General features: G+C 40.2%; 2 protein-coding genes across 9 annotated transcripts in view; one reads left to right on the forward strand and one right to left on the reverse strand.

Annotated features, from left to right (window-relative positions):
* The window catches only part of STRBP (spermatid perinuclear RNA binding protein), a 102680-nt gene extending 100354 nt beyond the window's left edge, over nucleotides 1-2326 (reverse strand). For 2 of the 7 annotated variants that reach the window (XM_020793409.3, XM_020793408.3), the window contains exon 1: nucleotides 1790-1942. The gene's annotated coding sequence lies outside the window, so the exon portion shown is untranslated. Of the gene's footprint in view, nucleotides 1-1447; nucleotides 1949-2191 lie in introns of those variants that run through there. The other 5 variants (XM_072984993.2, XM_020793405.3, XM_072984991.2 and 2 more) reach the window with 5 other exon arrangements.
* A 1615-nt stretch (nucleotides 2327-3941) lies between these two features.
* CRB2 (crumbs cell polarity complex component 2) overlaps nucleotides 3942-13643 on the forward strand; it is a 79040-nt gene continuing 69338 nt past the window's right edge. The window contains exons 1-4 of one of the 2 annotated variants that reach the window (XM_072984986.2): nucleotides 3942-4080; nucleotides 5371-5475; nucleotides 8466-8564; nucleotides 10015-10076. The gene's annotated coding sequence lies outside the window, so the exon portion shown is untranslated. The remainder of the gene's footprint in view (nucleotides 4081-5370; nucleotides 5476-8465; nucleotides 8565-10014; nucleotides 10077-13643) is intronic. The other variant, XM_078382669.1, reaches the window with a different exon arrangement.

The following is a 13643-nucleotide window of genomic DNA, read 5'->3' on the forward strand; positions in this document are numbered from 1 at the left end:
GGCATAAAGAATTGGAAGTTGTCACTCATTCACAAACCCACCTTTTACATTTTCCCTTATTCCCAGTACTGCTTTTCTCCCTGGAAGCATCCATTCATTCATCCATGGCAAGAACCAGCAATTACTCTACAAAACCTTACACGAGGGTCAAAACCTTACCAGCCAAGACAATGTTATAGTTGCAATAAGCCAACACTGTAATTCTGGAATGGTTAGAACCATTTAGGTAAATAGCATTTATGTAAACCTGCGGTTCTTCCCCATGCTGGATACAGTACCATACCCAAGTTTATAAAAAAGGTAACCAGTCTTTCCACAAAAAACACCTCCAGCCAGATGGCAAAAGTAGAGCAGGAACAGGATGAAGTGATTCTGAGGCCCAGATATGTAGCTTGAGGAAAGAAATCTGTGTTATATAGGTGGTGGTGCACAATAACACACTATCGAAACTTGTACAAAAACTTGTACACACAAGTTCCGTATCCGCAGATACTTGGAGTGATTTCACAGAAGGCAAAGAAAGATACATTGGTTAAATTCCTCTCAAATGTGGAATAAAAAGAAAATGTTAGAGGGTAGAGGTGCTATTACGCTGACCCTAAATCCAATAGGATGATCATGGTGTAAATAAATAATCCTTATCTCAAGTATGTAACTCAGGGACATCTTACCTTACTCGCAATGCCCTCTAGAACAACTCAGGAGCAACGAATTCTGTTTAATACACTAATTTCACTCCCATAAGTTGCACACTGAGCACCTTTTGCACACCTAGCACTGGGGTACCCTTCCAGCCACTCTTCTCTTGCTCTTGCCCATTGCAATCAACTGCCTTCCCTTTCCTCCGCCCAAACTGGTCCAGTAGCACCCCCCTCAACTGAGTTTCCTTCCAATCCGCGCCCACTGCTTTTATACTGCCTGCCCCCCACTCCTCACTGTCAACCAAAGGTCTTGATTACTCATTTTCTCTGTTCTCCCCTTCACACCCTTGCAGAAAATAGCTCTGCTCTTTATGACTTTCTGCCCTGCCTGTCACTTTGCCTCAGGAACAGCCTGGCGCCCTGGAATGGTAAAAGAGGGTCACAAAAGGATGTCCACCCCCTTATAGGAGCTTCACCCATACTACTGCCCCTGGAGGCACTCATCACCCCCTCCACCCCTCTTCCACAGCCTCTCTTCTGCCCCATCGCCAACATCACTTCCAGCCCCAGATCCCCTTCATTTCCTCCAAGAGTCCCCTCGAATCACTAGCTTTTGTGTCTTGACCTCAAAGATCCTTCTTGCTGGATCCTGCCTGAACAACACCCCTCCCCCGCCTCCACCTCCTGCCCCTTGCACCCTTCCTGCCAGTTATTACGACAGCAGCTTTACCAGCCTTGTGACCTCTTCCTAAAGCCTCCACCCCACCCTCAAAAACACCCCCTTTCCCCCCCCCCAGGTCTCTCACCTCTCCACGCTCCGCGCAGCGCCCTCCTAGGCATATTTACTCGTGGGTAAGCCCCAGGTCTTCAATGGGAGCGGCGTCCCTAGCGTGTGAGGTGGAGAACGGCAACCTCCAGAGTCCCCCTCCCCTTTCCCAACTGCCATCTCTCCAATCGACCCTTTCCCATGCTGCAGGATCGAGCCCCTTCCCCTTCTTTGCTTTCCATTGCAACGCCCCCCCCTCCTCTCTTTTCATCTTGAACGCTTCCCCTTCGATATCCCAGGGCCCCGCCTCCTCGAGACCTAAGTAGTCTCCTCGGGCCTTGCATCCCTCCCTCCTCGCCGGGAATTAGAGGGGGGGTCTTACCCGCCTCCACGCAGCCCCCGTTCCTGTCCCGGCTCGGTCCGGCTCTTGCAGCTCCGCAGCAGGCAGCTTTCGGGGGCTCCGCGGCCACGTGACAGCGGCCAGCGCCCCCATAGGCTGGGCCTGGACCAGGGCTGCCGGGCAACGGTGAGCCCGCCCCCCTCCCTCCTTCTCTGCACCTGAGAGAGAGCGAAAGGGAGGCAAAGCCGCAGTACGCTGACAGCGTAGCTCTCCACGCAATCGACGTAGCGACAGCTTCATCTCGAACGTCGCCCCAGGCCACGCCGCTGCCAACGCAGTTAGCGTAAATGACTCCCCCCCCCCCATCGCTTCCTACCTGTTCCCTCGCCGGCCCTCCGTACGCCACCTACGTAACTATCGACTTTCCGCGGCTTCCTCTCTTACCTTTTGGGGGAGGAACGCCTCCTTCGCAGGCTTTACGGAAAGTCCGTAATTCTAACCCAGCCGAACGTGGGGAAGGGGCGCAGAAGGGGTTGCGTGTGAATTTGTCTCGTTCTTTTCCTTCCACCGCCCATAAATTGCTCCCTCAAGAGTTCTCGAGGACGAAGGACGAGAGTCTCCCGGCGCTGTACCTGAGGGGCGCGCTCACGCTAAAGGCGTCCGAGGGGGGCGGCTGTGCGGTCCCTGCGCAAAATGCGTAAAGCTCGGGCGAGAATACCGAGGGTGTCTTTCTCCTCAGAGCTTAACTGGGAAGGAGGAGGGGCTGAAGCTTTGACGGAGGGAATTAAAACATGTTAATTAATTGAAGTGGGGAGTAGAGGCTGAGGTAAAATAGAATTGGCTCGGCAGGTACAAAGAGAAGGGCGATTGGAGGAGAGCGACGAGGGGGGTGGCTGAGGTAAAATGGGAGGGAAAGAGGCTGAGGTAAAATTAATGGACGAGCAGGTGACACGATAGGAGCGTTTCTGAGGTAAAAAGAGAAGAGTTTGGAGTACAAAAGCCAAAAAAAGGGAAGGGAAGTGTAGAAGGCGAGGAAACAGAGTAGAAGCGGAGGTAAAATAGGACGAAAGAGGTTGCCAGATTTATTATTTTCTTAATAAAGAGAAAGACTGAGGGGGGAAAAAGAGAAGTACTGTAGGTGTAAAATTAGGGGCTGAGAAATGGGAGGCTGAGCACAGGAAAGAAGGGGTAATGATAATAAGAAAGGCTATATTGAGGTAAAAAGGGAAGGGAATTATTATTAACAATAATTAATGATAATAGGCCAGGCTTAGGCAGAAATGGAAGGGAAAATGAATAAATGAGGCCAGGCAGAAGTAAAAAGGGAAAGCTAAGGTAAAAAGAGAAGGGAGAATAAGAATGATAAAGGAAAAAAGATTGAGGTAAAGGGAAGGGAAATAATACCCTGTTTCCCCTAAAATTTTAATTTAATTTTAATTTAATTTTAATTCTAAAATAAGACGTAACCTGAAAATAAACCCTAGTATGTTTTTTCAAGATGCTCCTAATATAAGCCCTACCCAAAAAATAAGCCCCAGTTAAGTGAAACCCCACCACCAACACTGTGCAGCCACCAGAATAAGATGACCTGACTACTGTACTGTATTTTAATAACATAGATTGTTGTACATGAAAAAAAACATCCCCTGAAAATATGGCCTAATGCATTTTTGGAGCAAAATTTAATATACAGCAAGACCCTGTCTTATTTTTGGGGAAACAGGGTAATAGTCATAAGAAGAAGTAGTGAGGCCAGATTGAGGCAAAAATGAAAGGGAAATAATAAATGTAAATGAGGCCAGGCTGAAGTAAAAAGAGAAGGGAAAAATCATCATCATCATCATCATAAGGAAAGCCAGGCTGAGATAAAAAGTGAAGGGAAATAATAATGCATAGTAATAATAAGAGGCCAGGCTGAGGTAAAAAATAGGAGGGAGATAATAAATAAATAAATAAGGCTGAGGTAAAACAGGACTAGAAGGAAACACAAAAATGTGAGGGAGTAATGCTGGGGTAAAGATACAAAGCAGGAGGGAAAGGAAAGCTTGTTGAGGTCAAAAGTGAAGGTGAGCAAGCAAATGAAGGAAGGCTGAAGAAGAAAAGGTGGAGAACAGAATGGCTGAAACGGGTCTGAAGTGTGCCAGGAGGCTGAGGGGGGGGGGAATGGATGTGGGATTTCTTTAAAATACAGTACTGTATTCATATTCCCCTTCCTCCTCAAGAGGAATGTGAGACAGTTTTAAAAGTGACAAGTGAGTCAGTGGGTGCCATTGAGAAAACTGGGGGTCAATGGAGAGCAAAAGATGGCTGGCCAACAAGAGTGGGTTGCTGAGGTAAAACGCAGGGTGGATTTTCTTTTAAATTTTTTAAATCACAGTTCATTGATGATTTCAATTAAAAAAAAATTAAAATTTAAATGATGGTTTAAATCAATTTGATTTTTTTTAAAAAAATAATTGTTAAAAGTAAGCCGCCTAGAGTATTCTTAATTGATTAGATAGGCGGGATATAAATAGAATGAATGAATGAATGAATGAATGAATGAATAAATAAATAAATAAATAAATAAATAAATAAGGTATAAACTAAAGGGAACCTGAGGTCAATGGAGTTGTTAGGCCAAAAAAAATGTTGTTTATTTTTGTTTAAAAACTGGGACAGGATTTTCAAAGAATTAATTATATTAATTCTTTAATATTAATATATATGATACTGTACGTACTGTATATATATTAATTAGGAGCACCTGAAAATGTTGGGCAACTATGCAATTCTTAAAGTCCTCCAGAAGGCTTCATTGGCCTAGTTGGTATAAACATTGGGCAGCAGTACTGAGAAACCCCATAGAAATTACACCTTCATGCAGGAATAGTTTTTTGGGAAGTGTTACCAGGTATGCTGCCAGAGCCCATGCATGAATTCACCCATGTTCTGAGACAAGCTCATAAGGGATCCTGGTATTGTGGCAATATTTCTTTCTTTCATAGATTTATATACTGCTGACTTGCCATTGGACACTACTTTAAGTGGTTTACAAAGATAAAATAATAACCCTGATCACCCAGCAAAACCAATAAAATAAATCCTTACTTCCAATAATACCTCAAATGGAAGGCGCACATATAGACAAAGACAAAGGGAGGATAGCGCCTCCTGACACAGATTGGACTGAGTATTCCACACCAAGCTATTCATAAGGAGAATTTTATTAAGCAACCAGAATTTAAAATGTGCATGATGATTATTGGGAAATAGCACAGAATAAACAGTAGAGTATATAAAAAGTAGGAGGCTACTTCTCAGCCACTGTTTTTAACCTATTCTTGTTCTTACCAGTGTCCTAGTTAAAATAGTTTGTGGTGCACTCATAGACATCTCTGAAGTGCTCCTTCAATAGCTACAAAGGAGCTGTAATTTGATCAATATATCTGGTTGGAAAATTTAGCTTGGTTAGTCCCCTCCCCCATAGAAATTCTCCAGAATTAGTTAAATGGCTAAATCTGGTAAAACATGAGAGGGGCATTCTTCCTTTTAGCACCCTGGATGTAGGAGAAGCTTAAAATATTTCTACCCATACATAGCGAAGGAAGGATATTTTAATTGATTGATTGTTTGGTACCCAGAAAGATGAAAGAGTATGATAATTGAAGCAGAATTTAAAGGATAAGCCCCAGAGTCTGAATTTTGCATCTGTGGAGGCACCTTCTCTGCTATTTATAAGTAACAAGGTAAATCAATAACAGGAATTAAAGATACATAAACATTGGATTGCGTGTGTTGAGTCAGGACTCGGGAAATAATTGACGAGATGGTCTGCCTTCAGTCACTGTCTCCCTTCAGAAATTACTTATTCAAATAGACACAAATCTAGATAGTTTCCTGCATATGTAATTTTTATCCAGTCTGAGGCTTGTTTGTTTTTAAGGGGGAGTGTTGTACTTAAAATTGGACACAACACATCTCGCTGCCTCATTTTAAGGTGTAATATCAAAAGGATTCAGAGGAACAGTTATGGAGGAGGTTTCAACTCCACAGGCTGAATTTATTCTTAGGGCTAACTCTACCATTAGGCAGATAGAGAAAGTTACCTTCAGGCAGCAAGGGCTGGGAGGTGGCAACAGAGAGAGGAGGAAGTTGCGGGTCTGATGTGTGTGTGCCCCAGTTGCTAGCCTGCATGCCTCCAGGTGTGAAAGATGCTGTTCTCACACTGCTGTCAGCGTTCTTCAGCAAGGTTACAAACACTGTTTTCAGTAATCAACATGGGTTTGATCCCAAGTAGTTTTCATAATAAGAAAAACCTAAATTCTCTGACATGGTTGGTTTTGAGCTAGTTATTTATCCCAAAGCCTTTTATTCTTAATTGGTACAATTTAATTAATAGCTGGCTAACTTCAGAGTTTTGTGGTAAAATTCTTGATCAATTTCTAGGAAAGTGAGAAAGAAAAATAATGGAGGAGATGGAAAGATTGAATATGTGTGGTAGTGGTACTAAGGAAAGCAGGGTGGGTTATTTTTGCCAGTCCAAGCTTGTCTTTCTGTCAGTAAAAAAAAAAAAATATTAAGTGGATCCCACAAGACTGCTCTGTAGATTGTTGGATCTTTTAGCCAAATGGTTTCTGCACCAAAAGCCTCATTCTGGTGTCTTCACTGGCCACCTTACATATAGTTCTAAATACAGTATGCATGCTTGTGGCTCAAATGCATTTTAAATTTAATATAGGAAACACTCTTTTGAGATTTGCTGGTTAAGAATTGAGGTACAGTTGAGGAGGGAGGAAAACAAGGGAGATCAAGATGAGGGATGCAGTTGGCTGCTCACCTGCTTGCCTGAGGCAAATATCAAATGCCTTTGGGAGAGAAGCTAAGAAGCACAATGAGTCCTTTCTTTCCAACAGTCTCTTTGTGTGTGTTGTCCCTGCTCTAGTTATTTAGCTGTAACCTTCCTGCTTTCTGGCCTGAAGAAATGCAGAGCCCTGTTATAGCTGAAGGCAGTCTGTCAGTTTACCTGAGAAAGAAGGAGAAGGCAGGCAGACAAGGATGTGGGTGATTGCTCTCTAAACTATTTATATACCGAGCTGATCAATATAATGTTACAGATAGATGTTTAGAACTGTAAATCAGTGTTTTTCTTTGGATTAATTTTTTTAATGCATTATGTGCTACAGTTATATTACAGATTTGGGAAGGGAACTGTTTAGCTTCATTAAAGCTTCTTTTTTAAAAAAATAAATAAATAAACCTCCCTGCTTTAAAATTGTATGAATTTGAGAGCAATCATTGTATGATTAAACTCTCAAGTTGCTTTATAGCCCTGTGTTTGGGTCTGTGTACACTTACGTTTTGTTTTTAATTTGAACGACAGAATACTTTGTAGAGAGTTTAAGGATTTATATGAGATAACATAACTTAGAATTTCTTCTTACTTGGAGAAACTAAGATCACATTGCATCTCCAGATTATCGATACATCTGAGCAAACAGGGAAATTATGACTTCTTTCTTTGAGCTGATGGCAAGATAAATATGATTGTACACTTTCTGCCAAGACGTGCTATATGCTGACTTCATACATTATATAGAAAAGAAGAATTTCTTATCATAGAAAAATCAATGGAGCTGTCTTAGAACTTTTCTGAACTAAGTTGAACTCCTTATTCTGCAGAAAGAAATAGTAGCCATTACCAAATTGTAATAAGAATATTTTACAATTTTTCCTATTAGCATTTGGGAACTGTATCAAATGTGAAATTGTCCTGAATGAAATTGGAAGGGCATATATCAAATTCCTAATGAACAGGTAATAAATAAAGGAAGACAAGAACGAAGAAGATTGCCCTAAAGATGAGAGATAGTGATAACAGTCTGTTTCTTTAAAAAATGTAGAACTAGGTGTTTTGATGGGTGACACTGTGTTTTCACTCAAAAACAAGGCCCTCTCCGTTCAGTGGGTTTCCTACTGAGTAGTAGTGTTTGAATTCAGCCTTAATGGCTGTGGTTTTAAAAATAAACAAATAGAGCAGAAAGTCTTGCTGCTGTGTTTTTAAAATGCAGAAGTAGACGCCTGGGGATTGCTGTCCACAAGTTTAGGCATTCCTCTGCTCACTTATGGCTGTAAAGTGGTGGAGAACAGTAAAATTATTTGTCAGCTGTAACCTCTTTCTTTAAACTGCTGTGCATGAGACTCCATGCTCAGCTCATAGGAGAGTATGAGAAAGCAAACCATTTTTTCTAATACAGTAACTTCAAATGGGATGGTTGATGCTTCAAAGAAGAGTGCCAGTACCGTATATAGGGCACAGTGCATTTAGTGCTGGTATTTGGCAGTTGCACCTCCATGAAGCAGACTGTATATAGGCAGAGCCAGTAAGCAGCAGTTTCCGTGGTCATGGTAATGGCTTACCTAGTCAAAATGAATTGCTGTTGACTGAGTTTGGCTTGGCTCCCATTAATGTTTCTCCATTTAGTTCCTTTGCTGCCATAGCTGACTGTGTACGTTGGTCCTAGCAAGAAAGGCCGAAAAGGTGTACAGTATAAGAGTCTTAATTGTGGAACACTTCAGGGTAGCACCCTACAAACTTTTTCTCTTAGGAGTTATGTACCTTCTCAAGTTAGAAAGTATTCACATTATACAAATTAGACTTTTACTTAATCTACTTTAAGGAAATGCGACCGAAAGTTTTCATTCCTGTTGTAGTTACTTACACTCTTTTTTTTTCAAGCTGACCTTATTGGAGATTTCTGATGGCTAACATCTCTGATAGCTGGCCATATAGAATTGTGTGTCACAAAAACAGCACCTTGGGGATACCATCAAACTGGTGAGTGGGCAAAGTTCTGCAGCTTTGCCACAACAACTAAACGTAAGAGTTGCTTTAGCCCATATTTAGAGTGAAATATTTACATAGTGGATCTGAAAGACATTCCCTGGTAATAATACCCTCATCATCAAGACTTATGAGCAAACAAAGGGCTAAACTAATTTCTCTCCCTGTTATATAACTTTTCTATCTATGGGATAGCAGCATTCATATTACTTGAATGGATTTTGTAAGTGGTCTAATTCAATTCAGTACCTGATATTCACAGCTAGGGTGCCCCAGCTGACGTCTGTCCAGCCTTTGTCTCAGGCTTAAGTATGGGAGAGTTTACTCATTCCACTAAGTAACTGATTGTATTGTTGATCTCCTCTTACTGTCAGTTACTCATAATGTTTAAATGAGAACTAGATATCATATAATGTGAACCTAGTGGATCTAATCCTGCTTTCCAACACATCAGAGGAGTAATGTTCTTTCTGTATGTCAGAGCTTCCAGTTAGAGATGGGGGTTCATATACAAATACAAATATCCCCATACAGGTGGAAATAACAGGGGCCCTCTCACAATTTCTCCGCTACTGCCGGCTCCGCAGAGGCTTCCTATCATGCTATTCTCCAGAATGGATTAGCCACTCCGACCTAGCAGAGAGGCTTGTCATCCCATCTCCTGCCAGGACTGGGTAATCGATTGCGGACAACAGCGTGATAGGAAGCCTCCACGGAGCTGGCGGCAGCAGCGAAATTGTGATTTCAACCTGTCTGGGGATATTCGTATACGAATACCCCCATCTCTACTTCCAGTATTTGATGTGCTATTGTTTCCCTTCTTTGAATTTAACTTATGCAGGCTAAAGATACCCAGTTCCTGTAACCTTTCCTGATAAGATTTGTCTCTTCTACCCTAGCTGTGCTCCCTGCCTTTTGCTGTACTCATTTGACTTTCTCAAATGTCCCTGTCTAAACTTAAGCACCCAGAACTAGATACAGTGCTAGAAATTAGTTTGTGGTACTCCAGATGAGATGTGGCACCTTAGAGAGAAGCAAATCTATTACGGTATATACATTCTCTTGCTGTCTGAATCAATCACTGTCCATTTAGCACTCAATTCTGTTACATGGATCTGTCCAGCTTAGAGCGTTAATTTTTGGTAGTCAGGTTGCCACAGTGTAATTGGATGCCCCATTTAGCCATAGATATATGTCTGTCTAGGAGAATAGTGCATAAAAGAACCTGTAGGTTGAAGTGGAGCAGCATCCGGTTTTGCTCAGAATTTAGCAAGTAAAATAACTGAGCAGGAATGAGGGGGAAGCAGCAAATAGGGAATCACAATTTTAGTTTCACTGTTTTCCAGTCCTAAATTAGGTTTGTATTATTTCTATGTCAGTTTGATAATTTATTTCAAAACATTCCATGTCTTTCAATTGGTGGGCCGCACTGTAACATTGGAAGAAGCACATTTCAAAGGACAACAGTGTTTCAGTTCCTGTATTGGTTCGAAAATATTAAATCAGGTATGTTCACTTTAAAATGAACTTCTGTTGCTAGTTGTGGAATGTCTTCTTCTTGGACACTTGAGGAGCACCTGTATTGCCTGTATTTTGACACCCCCATCAAAAGCTGATATTTCACCCAAGCCTTCAGTCTCTCCTGAAGTCATGGTTGGTTCCCAATTTTTCAGTTTCCTGGGGTTTGTTTTGTGTTAATTATTAAATGGTTCTAAAATGTTTCCAATTAGTTTAAGGAATTTAATTTATTCAAATGATTTTAGTAATTGTAATCTGCTTTAAGATTTATTGATGTAAAGCAGGTTAGAAATGAATGCTTACGGTAATAAGGTAAGAAGAAAGTTGACAGAAAGTTGCAAGAGCATTATAGGAACAAATCTTACAGAAATCTTCAAATCACTGACAAGTGTATTGTGGTGCTGAAAACACTATTTCCAAATTCTTAAACTACCAGGGGCTACTGAAGAATTCTACATTCTTCAGTATGTCTGACTAACTAAGCATCAAATGGAATATGTGGAGCAATGATGGCTTAAACTGTGTGTAAAATTCAAGGTTCTATTGCCTGTTTCTTAATGTTGATTAAAATGTTCCAATACAGGAGAAACACACAGTTAAAACATCATATAAATGCCAAGTAGCTGGGGGCAAAATGGAATCTTGAAAAGACAACAACACAATAAAATACTGGATGAAATGGGACATTTCTATAAAAGTTACCACCAGATTAAAATCAAAGCCATTGTTCATAAAAAGCTTCAATGAATAAAAGGGCACCTTATCTAATGGGTCCCTGATAGAGAAGATGTTTATTTGGAAGCAATTTTGGGAAGAGCTTGGGTCTGTAGAGTTTTTTATGTGTCTGCAGGGAATTGAACCCTCTCTCAATCCCTTACAGCCTGGATTCAGGACAGTAACTGGACCATGTAATATATTAATTTTGTGCGCTGGAAGAGAAAACAGGAATAAAAGTTTTACATTGTTTTGTCATGATGCATGCTTTGCCCCTTTCTGATTGTTTATCTCCATGCAAGGCTAAGAAAGTCTCCACAAACTAGTTGGATCTTTTTAAAATTTATTTTTAAAAAGTCAGTAATGTTTGGATACCATTAATTATGTTCTGACATTTTAACTTTTTGTCTGTTTTGATTTTGTCCTTCTAATGAAATTCTGTGGCTGGTACAATTCTACATGCATTTGCATTTTTTTCCCCAAGTAACCTTTGGAAATTGAGAAAGTCCAAGAGATTGTTATACTTTTTTGGTGGGAAATTGTGTTAATAGAGATGCTGGTTACTTCTAGTTTTGTGGTTAGTGGTAAGTATATGCTTTGAACTATGGATAGAATATGTCTGTCAGTAATGTCAGGAGACCAATAGACACAGTTTAAATGAAGCTTCTTAGCCTACACACATTTAGGTGGAAGCAATCGATGTAAACAAATCAGACTACAAAAGGAGATGGATTTTCAGGTGAGATTGAATATTTTTCAGAGGGCATTAAGACCCTTATCAGCATATTTTTTCATGCTGAAAACAATGTTTCAGTTAGTAAACTGAACAAAAGTGAAAGTGGTTTAAGAAAAGACAGTTTTTGAGGTGTAAATGTCATATAAACAATGCCCAGTGTGTATTTCCATGCTTGTACCAGTGAGGCTATCGGGAGTGCGGTGAAATAAAAATGAAATTCAAACTCTCTGGAGTTCCTCATGTACAGAGTATTTTTTTTGAATATTTATTTATTTGTTTGTTTGCTACCCATCTCGTGGCAAGCCAGTGGGTGGTTTACAGCAAATTAAACACAATACCATGTCCAAAGCAAACAAATAATAAATCCATTTTAACTGGGGAATAGGACCATCCATTTTGAGAGCATCTCATAAGCATTATCAGTAGTAGAGACACGTTTCTAAAACTCAACAGATTCAGATATTTAAAAAGAATTACAGTATTTGGGATAAAATGTACAGCCATGGATGTTACTTTGCAAAACTCTGTTTATAATATGTCTGTTTCAATGACAACATGTTTTTTAAAGTATCATGTATACACTACGTATGTAGGATACATTTTAACTTATTGAATAGAAACCTGTTTATTAGAGAGCTGCTATTTTACAAAGATGTCCTACTCCACCCCAACTCTGGGGTATTGTAAGCAGCACTTTCCATAGTGAACTGTCTCCTATTTAATGTTCATGAAAGGATATTATAATACCACTAATATCTTTTGCATCTTATAAGCAATAGTTAAAGCAAAAAATGAGATTCCCAGGTTAGCTGGAAGTTATTGGTATTAATATTTCTAGTGTCCTTCAAAGGACATTTGGAGACCAGGCTGCTAAAGTCCTATTTCTAGCAAACTGAACAGGAAGACAGATGAAGTTACAGTGCTGCTGATCATGCTGGCACCTTATTATTCAGGCCATAAAATAATCCATATGGCAGAATGTATTGGAAAGCTGTTAATTCCGCCCCCCCCCAAATGTGCTGCACCTGATCACCTTTGTTTCAACATTAACAAGAAATGAAAAATCAATCAAATATTGCATATAATGCATCTGACATCTAAAAGCTAAGGATCTATACTACTTATTCAGCCTCTCAATCTTCTAGAATCCCTTGTATCTCAACTTGGAAACTTAATTAAATGTTTAGATTGTGTAGCATAGAAATAGACCATTTGCACAGAAATAACTTTACACATAGGAAATAGGCATGTGTTTTAAAATTCACGAAAATAGGTGGTTCAATCTATTGTTCTTGTTGATTGAGCAGGCTGTGGTGGGTAGTTACTGTATGCTTTTGTACTGATGGAAAAAATATTTTTATTTAGCCTGGATTAGCCTGCAAAAAAGGAAGATCATGCAACCGTTTGTTAGTCATTAAAATTAGCTGTCCAACAGCCATAAATAGTTAGAGGAAAAAGTAAAGAATCATAGAATCACTCAAGTGAAAATACCAGGCATATAAAACACACTTTACCTGGTGCCTTAATGATAAAAACAGACAGTGTGCTCTCTCTACCTTGTTTGCTAGCTACTTAATACCAGTATGTGGGAGCATCTTACGAGCCTGCTGTCTAAATTGGTTGGGAACCTCAGGTTCCAAGGCTAAATCTAGGCTTTTGGAGTTCCCTAGCGAATACTCCCTATTTCCCAGCATATTACTGTTGGGTGTTCTTCCAGGTTTTGTACAGATTTTTCTCATAAAAGGTTGCTGTGCTTAATAAAGATTGTTACTGGCAGTGAGAGCTTTAAGTGAGATCATGGTGGTGTTTTTGGTTCTGTTGTTTTGTTTTTGGTCCCACCCACCAAGGTGATGTAGTAGTTCAAGTTTTGGACTTTGCGTTTACATTTTTGCTTAATTGTGAAATTCAGTGGATGACTCACAGTATTGTTGTGACCATAAAGTATGCAGAAAGAGAATCATGTACCTTGAGCTCATTGAAAGGAAGGGGAGCCATAAATATAATAAATAATAGAATGCAAAATTTTCAGATTTTTTTTCTGAAATTTAATTCAGTCTTTTGGCTGAAAGAAATTCCTTTCCCTTGCTGCATGAAATGTACATGCC

Source organism: Pogona vitticeps, chromosome ZW-PAR (assembly GCF_051106095.1).
Source record: "Pogona vitticeps strain Pit_001003342236 chromosome ZW-PAR, PviZW2.1, whole genome shotgun sequence".
NCBI lineage: Eukaryota > Metazoa > Chordata > Lepidosauria > Squamata > Agamidae > Pogona > Pogona vitticeps.